The 12,783-nt window shown below is 27.6% G+C and overlaps 1 pseudogene; it reads left to right on the forward strand.

The window, feature by feature from the left end:
* Window positions 1–1,722: 1,722 nt before the first annotated feature.
* Window positions 1,723–2,514, forward strand: SAPIO_CDS6930 (annotated as a pseudogene; the record flags this gene model as incomplete).
* Window positions 2,515–12,783: the final 10,269 nt, after the last annotated feature.

Consider the following 12,783-nt stretch of genomic DNA (forward strand, 5'->3'; position numbering starts at 1 on the left):
TCCGAGCAACCGCGGTTTGTAAGTTTGCGCAGATTTCGTTGTCTCATTAATAGCGGCCAGCTGAAGATCGGCGGGAGGTCATGGCTAGCTGGAAGGAGACCGCCGAATATAAATGATTCGGGCCTCTTGGAGTTTCCCCTTCATCGCTGGCTGTCAGGACTTGGCCTCTTTCATTTACCACCTTTTTATCCTCCTCCCTTTTGTCCGTCCTCGTGTGCTAGTGCTCCTCCCCTTCTCTCTATGGCACTCGTTCAACTTTATACCTGTCTGATGGAGTGTGGGCCATTTAATAGGAGACATGCACACCGGTTTGGCTAAGAAGCCGAGAGACGACCTCTTTTCTGCCTATGAATATCAGCCTTCCTAGAGGTGCGGTGCTCGGAAACGCGAGACGGAACACAAGACTCCCCTCGGGTAATGATAAACTTCTTCATACAGACAACCTAGGCCAGGGGCCTGCTATCATCTTGCAAACTAAGATCGTCTATCTCTCCAACTCTACATCCCAGCTGTAGTCGATGTTCCTTTAGACCCTTCTACCGCCTAGTTCCCAGATCCCTTAACAGTCTTCAATTCCTCAGCTAATAGGTTTACATATACACTCCTCATGGTGGTAAGTATAACAAGAAGCCAAGTTCGAAACGCCTCCGTCTGGGGTAGGCTCTAACACTATTGCGGCAGATACTGAACCAATGTGGAAAGTCGAGCTATTCTTCGGCTTTTCCGTCCAGTAGTTATTGCCTAGATGATTTTCGGCCACAAGACGTGGCCACACCCTCTTCGTGCCTCCGCGGATAAGGATGTTGCTTCGGCAATTATCCCTTCTCTGCCTGCTTCTCTGCCTGGCAACAATTTTGGACCTGGATGAATGGCAAGACCCCCCCGCCGCCCTCTAAGATCAACCGGTCTGCCCATTCCTCCCTGCTGGAAGCTACGGCCACGTGGAGCAACTTCTTTGAGGGATCACATTGATGACCAGGCCCTTGTCAAGGATGAGACGAAAAACCTCTGCGGGTTCCTGGGCCGTCGACTCGTCAGATAGAGTTCGCCTTTGATGGTTCCGGGCTGGAAGGGTGGGCCTTGGCATTGGCGCTGATGAGGAGGTCTGGGTTTGGCTCCGCAGGTAGTTTGACTCAAGAACGACACGCCGTGAGTCAAAAGCCCTGATATTTCTGTTCTACGGAAAGCCAGGTTCGTTGTGATGCCCGGATTAGGAAAGACTGATTCCTCAAAGACAGACCGTGGTGAGCGTGTTGGAACGAGTTGATTAATAAGATTTCGGGTTCCTGAATTCAAAGCGGCAAAGAAACGTGGAAGGTGGAGGGGATCAATGACTCCTCTGACAATATCTCCATGGTGATTGGCTGCGTGCCTTTACAATGACACACAAATAGCGAGAGAAACATCGGATCATCAATCGGATTGCGACAAAGCTCTATCCACTTTCAAGCTAGCACTTTAGATTCCCTTTTAGTCAACCCCACTATTGGCTGGTGCATTTCCGCGGGGGAGAGAAAGCAACCCTCGAGGTCAACCTCCCTCGTTCTATTCTGCTGGGAACTACGAGTATATATCTCGACGGGATCACCTAGGACAGAAGCAACAAGAGAGTTCTAAGCACCAAGCTGAATACGCATTTTCCCAACTGTGAGCCCGCCTCGCAAGCCAATTCCCAGTTTTCTTCTCCTTCCCCTCTCCGCCCCTGGCATCACAGCACCCACAATGTATATCCCACCAGTCCACGCCGAGCGACGGATCCCCGTGCTCCAACAGCTCATCCGCGATAACCCCCTCGGCGTCATCACCACGGCCATTTCCTCGCCAAACTTCCCCCTCTTGCAGTCCAGCCACATCCCCTGGGTTCTCGACGTTGACGGAGATGCCGCCGACGCCAGCGAACCCCACCTCGGCCGCCTCCGCGGCCACATGGCTCGCCAAAACCCCCAAAGCAAGGCCATGATCGAGCACCTGACGCCTTCGGAGTCCCGACCGAACCCGGGCAACGTTGTCGAGACGGACGTGCTCGTCTTGTTCACCGCGGGACCGCATCACTACGTCACGCCCAAGTTTTACGTGGAGACGAAACCATCGACCGGCAAGGTTGTGCCGACGTGGAACTACGCGGCCGTGCAGGTCTACGGCAGGGCAAAGGTGTATTTCGACTCCAAGTCCGAGGAGACCTCTGCGTACATGCAGAAGCAGATTGGGGATCTCTCTCAAACCATGGAGACCGGTATCATGGGGTTCACGGGCGAGGATGGACGTCCGGGGCCCTGGAAGGTGTCGGATTCTCCGGACAAGTACATCGAGCTGTTGAAGAAGAACATTATCGGCATCGAGATTGAGATTACGAAGCTGGAGGGCAAGTTTAAGATGAGCCAGGAGATGAGGAAGGGGGACCGTGACGGCGTCGTTGCGGGCTTCAAGGCGTTGGAGTCGGAAACTGCCAAGGCCGTGTCGTCGTTGGTGCAGGAGCGCGGTGAGCTCAAGGATGCTCAGAAGAATGTAGATTGAGAGAGGGGGGTAAGGATATCCTGCTGAGAGGCACGCTCTTGTCCTACTTGTGCTTGTCTGAAGATCGATCTTGGGCTCGAACATATATAAATAGACTGTCTCATCACCCGTCTGCACCTTTTAGCAGTTTTTGTTTGTTAGTAATTTCTCCAGTCACCTAACTTTCCGAATCTATCTAGCATACCCTCTCTCCTCTCCTTTGCTCTGATGATCGAGATTGAGCGCTTATTTATTCATATATGCGGATAAATGAATAGACCCTGGAGACCCTCGTTCCCTTGCCATTCTCAGGTGGAGGGTGTGATCCTTCATGCAGTGCATGACAATGTTTTGTCCCATCCACACAAGTGGGCGACGTTATGAAGTCCAATTAGCAGTTCCTTTATCTTACGTTCCTGTAGAGGCACGATTCGCACTCTGAACCACAAGATTCCACTCTTTAGCCATATCACTATTCTAATATACATTTCTAAAGGGACTAGCCTCTACTTTCTATAATAAAGACTACTATTTTAATAAAGCTATATATATTTTTTATTAAAGATATAAGACATTTTATAATTTAATTCTTTACTTTTTAAAATTAGCTACTTAAATTATAATTATTATAATACTACGAAATAATAATAGATAAGTTAAGTATCTTAAATACTTAGCCTCTTTTTAATTAATTATTAAAAAATTATTACTTTTTCTTAAAATAAAACTTTTAAAATATATCTCTATACGAAGTAGAACTATATATATTAGAGTAGATTATCTATTTTCCGCGCGGGATTAGTGCATGGGGCCCAATTTGGCCAGAATAACTACCCTACAAGCTTTTATCCTATTTACTATTAGTAGCCACAGCCTTCTTATCAGCAGCCAACATCTTCTATATAGCAGGCCAATTCATAACACGGTCCTACTAAGCACTTATATATTTATAACTAATAATAATATCTCTATACTTATATTTAAAAAGTCTTTAGATTAGTAGAATATAGTAGATATCTATAAGTATAAAGTTATTTCTAGCTATATAATTCTTATATTATAAGAGATATTCTACAATATTAAAAAATACCTCTACTAACTATAGTATATCTGAAATAATAGTTTTATTTAGAGACAGCCTCATGAATTTTTTAACAAATTTCTCAAATGCAATTTAACCTATAAGCTCTACAAAATAGAGTATTTCTTCAAACTATACTTAATTAAATAGTACTATAGCTTTAATATTAGAGTTAGGAGGTAGAAGTAGAAAGAAATACTTTCTTATAAAGTATTTATAGATTATATAACTTTTATAAAAAGTAAACTTATTAAAGAAAGTAATTATAAATATTTTACCCTATAGATAATATTTTATATTTTCTTTAAACTAGGTTTATAGTAGTATTAGTTCCTATAAAAATAAATATTATAAGTAAGAAAATAAATATTTAATAAATAAGAAGAAATTTTAAAGCGCTATAGCTTATATAAAAAGAATCTAAGAAAAATAATATAATTACTTACTTTTTACTTCCTTTTTTAAAAGTTAAAAATTATAAGTTTATAATCTATAAAGCTATTTTTAGTAAAAGTTAAGTAAATATAATTAGTATTAGTTAAACTACAAGAGCTATATAAAATAAAAACTAGTATTTTTAAGTTATATAGTAATTTTAATATAAATCTAAAGTTATTTATAAACCTTAATATTAAGTAAACTACTTATTTTAAAAGAAAATAAGCTAAGTATTTAATATATAAGCTAATCGAAACTATAGGGCCTCTAAATATAATATATACTAGTATAGCTCTTAGAAGGTAAATATTTATATTTAGAAAGTATACTCAATTTACTTAGATTTAAGTTTATTTATTTAAAATTTAAAGATTAATATATAACTTATTAAATAAAATAATTTCTAAACTTCTTTAAAATAAATTTTTATTTAACTAATAAATAAACTAGTAAGTTAACTAGTTATAAAAAACTCTTCTATTAATAATATATAATTAGTAAGTTTACTTTTACTACCTAATCAAGCTAGCACTAATATAAATACTTTAATAATGTGACAGTGAAAAAGGGGATATCGGGGAAAAAGGGGACATTCTCACATGACTGCAGGGGTGGGCTGGAAGAACTTTATTCCTTGCCATGAGCCATGACCATGGTTATTTCCTTTCTTTCCTTCTTCCAGAAGGAATTCCAGAAGTTCTTCTTCTTGATAATTATTAAGTAATTAAGTCTTCAGTTATATTTTCTAGTAGTAATTAGTCCTTCTTTTAATAGACTTCTTCTTCATCTTTTATAGATCTAGTCTGGCCCTATTTTCGGACAGTTCTTCTATTGTTTTGTGAGCCAAAGTGTCCCCTATTTGACACTAGCATGATCCTCTGGCTTCCCCCTATTTGGAAGCCTCCTTTGGTTGTGATACGGCCCTATTTCTGTTGATCAACCATTTCCGACGTCCCACTTCCATTCCTGCAGGCAGAATTACAGCAGCTTCTTACAGGAACCATTCTTGACTATTTAACTATTTATTCCTTATTTCCTTATTCTTATAGTATTATAAGCAGGCTACACTACTCTATTATAATAATATACTATAATATAAAGTAATTTTAACTTATCTTCTTTATAGTTTTATAGATAAATTAAGTTATATTATATTAGTATATAGGGTAATTAGCAGTAGCACCACTACATTACAGATCAGTAATACTATAAAAGTCTAGAGTACTATATATCTAACCTTCACTTATATATAAAAAGCTATAGTAGCCCTTATTTTATAGAATAGAACTTAAGAAGGGATAGCAGTACAAAAGAAGGTAAAGGGTAATATTATAGTAGTAAGCAATCAGTTATTCCCTATCAGCTAGTAAGCTATTATAAAGATTATTTTTTTACTATTTTTTTTTAATAATATTTTTTCTTATTTCTAAATTCCCCCCTTCTTTCCTCTAGATGCAATACTCTACAACATAGATTCTAACTAATCAATAACTTCCTAAATACCTTACTTAACTATTAGACTAATCTAATAATTATTAGAAGATTTCTCCCTTTATAATATAGCTTTTAGCTGCAGCTAGCTATTTTAGTAAGTAAGTAGTAGACCTATTTATATTATTAGGTTATACTATTTAGTTCTAATAAAATATTATTAAATTTATTTACTTAGATTTTTTATTTATTATAATTCTTTTTTTTATTTATAAAATATTATATAATAAATATAAATATTTTATTTTTTATTTAATAATTATTAAAAGCTTTATTATTTATAAAAAAAATATAAAAAGTAAAAATAAAATAAAAACTAATTATATTATAATAATAAAAAAGGAAATATTAAAAAAAAAGAGAATATTTTTATATAATTATAAAAATAAGTTAAAAAAACTTTATTTTTTATTATAAATTATAATTATAATTATTTCTTTTCTTTTTTTTTTAAAAAAAATTTTAAAAGTTTTTCTTTTTCTTTATTATTAAGTAATTAAGTTTTTTAATTATTTTAGTTAATTAATCTTTTTTTTAATTAATATCTTCTTTATCTTTTATAAATCTAATCTAGCCCTATTTCTAGATAGTTCTTCTATTATTTAGTAAACTAAAATATTTTCTATTTAATACTAGTATAATTTCTAACTTCTTCTTATTTAAAAGCCTCCTTTAATTATAAAATAGCTTTATTTCTATTAATTAACTATTTCTAATATTCTATTTCTATTCCTATAAGTAAAATTATAATAGCTTCTTATAAAAATTATTTTTAACTATTTAACTATTTCTTCTTTATTTTTTCTTATTTTTTATAATATTTTAAGTAAGCTATATTATTCTATCTTATCTAAAGGTCTAACTAGGATCTACTTAGGGGACTTTACAAGCTTTATCTATAGGTTATTACTATCACTATAATAAATAAGTTACTTAAACTAAAACTAGAAAAATTAAAATTAAAATTAAAATTAAAATTAAAATAATAATAAACTATATATATATTTTAATATAATAATAATTTATAATAAAAATAAATATATTAAATAATTATATTTTTATTAATTAACTATTTTTTAAAATATAAAAATATAAAAATAAATTATTAATAATTAATTACTAAAAATAACTAAATTAAACTTTTTATTAAAATAAAAAATAAAATTAAATTTTTTTTTAATAAATAAAATTTTTATCTTCTTTATTAAATATTAAAATATAAGATTTTATTAATTAATTAATTTCTAAAATAATAAAAACTAATTAAAGTAAGTAAATATTATCTAATTATATTAAATAATAGATAATAAATTATATAAATAGCTATTAATATATTAATATATAAAGCAACTAGCAGTAGTACTACTATATTACAGATTAGTAATACTACAAAGTCCGGAGTGCCATACATCCAACCTTCACTTATATATAAAAGGCTATAGCAGCCCTTATTTTATAGAATAAAACCTAAGAAAGGACAGTAGTACAAAAGAAAGCAAAGGGCAATATTATAGTAGTAAGCAATTAGTTATTCCCTATTAGCTAGTAAGCTATTATAAAGGTTATTCTTTTACTATTCTTTTCTTAATAATACTTTTTCTTATTTTTAAATTTCCTTTTTCTTTCCTTTAGATATAATACTCTATAATATAGATTTTAATTAATTAATAACTTTCTAATTACTTTACTTAATTATTAAATTAACTTAATAACTATTAGAAGATTTCTCCTTTATAGTATAGCTTCCTACTATAGCTAGCTATTCTAGTAAGTAAGTAGTAGACTTATTTGTATTATTAGGTTATACTGCTTAGCTCCGATAAACTAGATATATTAATAGTAAGATTAGAAGATAACTATTAAAAGCTAATTTATAATTTTTTATAATATTATATAATTAGATATTTTTATTAAAGTTATTAGAGGGCTATTAAGCTTTAAGAAAAGTTTACTAGAAATACTTATTATAAGGGCTTTTTCTATTTTAGTTAAGTTAAGAAGAGGTATTTAGTTTTTTACTAGTAAGATAGAAGTAGATTCTTTTTTTATAGAAGAAGTAAAAGTAAAAGAAGTAAAAGAAGAAAGCTAAGTTTCTTTTAGTCTTTTTATAAAGTTAAGGAGAGGAAGAAAGTAAACTCTAGTAGATAACTTTACTTAGATCTTTTCTATAACTTCTATAGCTTATCTATCTTCCTTCTTTTTAGCTAAATTAGGGAGAGGTATTTAATCTTTTTCTTTTTAGTTTATAAAAGAAAGCTAAGTTTCTTTTAAGTTTTTTATAAAGTTAAGGAGAAGGAGGAAATAGGCTTTAGTAGGTAACTTTACTTAGGTCTCTTCTATAACTTCTATTATTATATATTTTATAGACCTACTACCTTTAATTTTTTTAGCTTCTTTATCTATTCTAGCTAAATTAAGATAAAATATTTAGCTCCTTACTAATATAAAAAGGATATATTTTTCTTTAGCTTTTATACTTCTTATAACTTAGCTACTTTTATTTTTCTTAGCTTCTATAGTTTAGTTAGGGAGAAGTATTTAATTTTTTATTAATAAGGAAAAAGTAAACTTTTTTTTTAAAGAAGAAGTAAAAAAAGTAGAAGTTAATTTTTTCTTAGTAGAAGAGGAAGATAATATCTAGGTAGATTCTTCCTTAACTTCTACTTCTATACTTCTAAGAGCTTGACTATCTTTACCTCCCCTAGTATCTTCTTCTTTTTTAATATCTTTACTTAGTTCTTACTATTTAGAGGGAGGTGGCTAGTCTTTTACTAGTAGTAAAAAAGTAGATTTTTCTTCTATAGAAGAAATAGAAGTTAATTTTTCTTCTAAAGAAGAAGTAGAAAAAGTAGAAATTAATTTTTTTTTTATAGAAGAAGTAGAAAAAGTAGAAATTAATTCTTCTTTTATAGAAGAAGTAGAAGTAGAGAAAGTAGACTTTTCCTCTATAGAAGAGAAAGCTAATATCTAAAAAGATTTTTCTTAACTTCTATTTTTATATTTTCTAGAACTTAGCTTTCTTTACTTTTTCTACTATCTTTATCTACTCTAGTTAAGTTAAGAGGAGGTACCTAGTTTTTTACTAATAATAAGAAAATTAATATTTTTTCTATAGAAAAAGTAGAAGTAGAGGAAATAGACTTTTCCTCTATAGAAAAGAAAGATAATATCTAGAAGGATTTTTTCTTAACTTTATTTTTTATACTTTTTATACTTTCTATATTTTTTATACTTCCTATACTTTCTATACTTCTTACTACTATACTCTCTACTATTATACTTTCTATACCCTAGCTTTCTTTATTTCTTCTTAATATTATTTTTTTTATTAAGATCTTCCTTTATTCTAGTATTTTTATTTTTTTTAGCTAAGTTAGGAGGAGATACTAGTGTGACGGTGAAAAAGGGGACATTGGTGAAAAGGGGGATGTTCTCAAGATTCCGCGAGAATGGGAGCGGAAGAATATTATTCCTTACAATGGGCCATGACCATGGTTATTTCTTTTCTTTCCCTTCCTCCCTAAGGAGGAAGATCAAGTTCTTCAACAAGTTCTTTCAAGTTCTTCAGTTATTCCAGTCATCAGTTCTTCTTTTAATTGACTTGATTATTATTATTTCTCATGGATCATCTTGTGTGGTGACTCCGGACAATTCTTCTATTGTTTTGTGTGTGTAAGTGTCCCCTATTTGACACTCTCATGATCTTTGGCTTCCCCCTATTTGGAAGCCTCCTTTGGTTGTGATACGGCCCTATTTCCGTTGATCAACCATTTCCGATGTCCATTTCCATTCCTACAGGCAGAATTGCAGCAGCTCCTTGCAGGAACCATTTCTAGACCTACTTGACTAACTATTTCTTTTACTTTGTTCTTGTGGTGTTTCGGGCAGGCTGCACTGCTCCGTCTCACTAGTACTTAGCTTACTATTATATAAGAGAAGTAGCTTCCTATTCCTATATAGAAGAACTAGAAAAGATTCTTCTTATATAGAGGAATTAAAAGAAGAGGAAGAAGTAACTAAGATTTCTTCTTAGTTAAAGGGAAGAAAAAGAGAAGAGCTACTTACTAATTCTACTACTTCTTCTAGTTTCTAAAAGTTATTAAGATTTAAAATTTATTAATTAATAGGTTTCTATTTATTAAATATCTTTTCTTTTTTTTACTTTTCTTTTTTTTTATTTTTTATTTTATTTTTTATTTTATTTTTTATTTTTATTTTTATTTTTTTTTATAATTTTAGAAAGTTATTTTTTCTATAATTTTAGTAAATAATAAAGTTATAAAGAAGTTAGTTAATTATTTTTTTATTTTATAATTTCTAGAAATAATAAAGTTACTTTTTTTTATTTTCTTCTAGCTATTTTTAATAATAATTTTAGCTTTTTTAATTATTCTAGTATAGTTTTAGTAGTTATTTTAGTTATTTCTAATATTTATTTCTTTAGCTTATATTTTCTAATAGTATTCTAAAATTCCTAGCTATTACTAATAGCTATTTTTTTAATATTTTATATTATTATAGCTACTTAGTCTTCTAATATTTTTTTTAATATTTTATATAATATTTCTTTTAATATTTTATTTTTTTTAGAATTCTTTTAATAATTCTTTTAATATTTACTATAAAATTTCTTCTATATCTATTCTTTCTAAAATTTCTTAGTAGAATTCTTCTATAAGGTTTCCTACTAATATAGCTATAATAGCTATTTTAATTATTTAAATATTTTTATTTTACTATAATATTTTAGCTAATATAGCTAATATAGCTAGTTTAATTATTCTAAATATTGCTAGCTAAGTATTTAGATATTCTAGCTAATATTTCTAGCTTACTTAATATTATTACTAATAATTATAATATAAGAGTTCTAGCTATTCTAATTTTAGTTATTTTTTATTATTAAATTTATTTATTTTCTATTATTAGCTTAGTTTATTTTCTACTACTATAGATATTATTAGTTAAGCTAAACTAGGAAAGATAGAAATTAACTTCTAATTAAAATAGTTTTCTTTATTTTTTTTAATTTTTTTTTTTATTTTTCCTTATCTACTTATTTTATTTCTATTTCTCTAAGCTCTTTTATTTTCTTTAGTTATTTTAGTTCCTTTTTTTTTTTCTTTCCCCTTATCTACTTCTTTTTTTTATTTATATTTTAAGTTCTTACTTAATATATAGAGTAATAATTTAAGAGGAAATATATAATAATAAAAAAAGAGATATTAGAGAAAAGGAAGATATTCTTATATAATTATAAAAGTAAACTAGAAGAATTTTATTCTTTATTATAAATTATAACTATAATTATTTTCTTTCTTTTCTTTTTTTAAAAGGAATTCTAAAAGTTTTTTTATTTTTTTATTATTACGTAATTAAGTTTTTTAATTATTTTAATTAATTAATTTTTTTTTAATTAATATCTTCTTTATCTTTTATAGATCTAGTCTAGCTCTATTTCTAGATAGTTCTTCTATTATTTAATAAGCTAAAGTATTTCCTATTTAATATTAATATGATCTCTAGCTTCCTCCTATTTAGAAGCTTTCTTTAATTATAAAATAGTTTTATTCTTATTAATTAACTATTTCTAATATTCTATTTCTATTCCTATAGGTAGAATTATAATAGCTTCTTATAGGAACTATTTTTAACTATTTAATTATTTCTTTTTTATTTCTTCTTATTTCTTATAGTGTTTCGGGTAGGCTGTACTACTCTGTTTTAATATAACTTATAAATTAGTTATAGTTTATAGATCTTTATTACTAGTCTATATTTTAAGATAGTAAATTAAGATAAATAATTAGCTTTATAGTAATTATATTTAATTAATAATAAAATTAAAAAAATTAAATATAATAAAATAAGCTATTTTATAAAAGATATATTAATATTAATTATATTTATAATAATTATAAATTACTTTTTAAATATTTTACTAATTAACTTATTAATAATACTTATACTAATAATATTAAATTAGATATTAATTTATAATTTATTTAATTTACTTTAATTAAAATTATTTTTTAAAATATTAATTTTTTTAATTATTATTTCTTAATTAAAATTATATTTAATATAAAGCTAAGCTATAATAAAAAAGCTAGATAAGTTTTCTAAGCTAACTTAACTAATCTATTTATATAATATATAATTTTATTTTTTAGAGCTCTTTAAGAAGATTTTAAGATATCTAGATATAGTCTAATATCTATTATATAGTAAATCCTAAACTATAATTATAATATCTAATAATATAATATAGCTTTAAGAAATCTTATATTTAAATTATTATCTCTAAGCTCTAATAAATTAAAGTTAATATTACTTTACTATTAAATTTTTATTAATATTAAATAAATATAAGAAAATTTTATTATTATAACTTTATATATTATTTAAAAACTTAAGATTATATATAAATACTAAATAAAACTATATTTTATTATTATAAATAAATCAATATTAATATATTATAGTTAACTATTCTTTTTAAATATATTTATTATTAAGTTATTTACTATACTATATAAGTTTATAAAACTTTTAATAATAGTTAATATAAATAAAATAATATTATTTATATATTTAATTTTATTTTATTAATAACCTATTAAACTTTACTATCTTTATATAATTATATTTAATATATAAATAAAGCTTATAAAAATTACTATATTAATATTTAAATTTCTTATTAAGGTATTATAAATTAAATTAATAAGAAATACTCTTTAACTAATATTTAAAAAAGTAGCTCTACTAGACTTCTTAAAATTATAGCTTAATAATTTTAAACTTATTTAAATAGAGATCAGACCTCCAGGCCCTAAGCCTATTTTAATATCTTTTATATACTTCTTTTATTTAATATTAAAAATTATTCTCTTAAAAATATTATATTCTTTACTAGATCTTAATATTAAACTATAAACTAAAACTAACTAATTATAGAATATAGCTAATAATATAAATAAAAGAGTTAGAGCTTATAAAATATATATATAATAAAACTAGTAGTAATTAAAGAAAGTAATCTAAAAAGCCCTAATATTTAAGTAATATAATCTTTCCTAGCTATATATTTAATTCCTATCTTTTTATAATTAATTAATATTAAGTAATTTTCCTAATCTATATTATAATCCTAATACTAACCTATTAATAGTATTAAATAAATATAACTAGTAATAAGATTAAGGTAATTATCTATTAGTAGTAAAGTAAAATAGTTAATTAGTATTTATAAGATATAGGTAAGAAGTATATATTTA

This window comes from Scedosporium apiospermum (assembly GCF_000732125.1).
Source record: "Scedosporium apiospermum strain IHEM 14462 chromosome Unknown SEQ_SAPIO_0108, whole genome shotgun sequence".
Lineage (NCBI taxonomy): Eukaryota > Fungi > Ascomycota > Sordariomycetes > Microascales > Microascaceae > Scedosporium > Scedosporium apiospermum.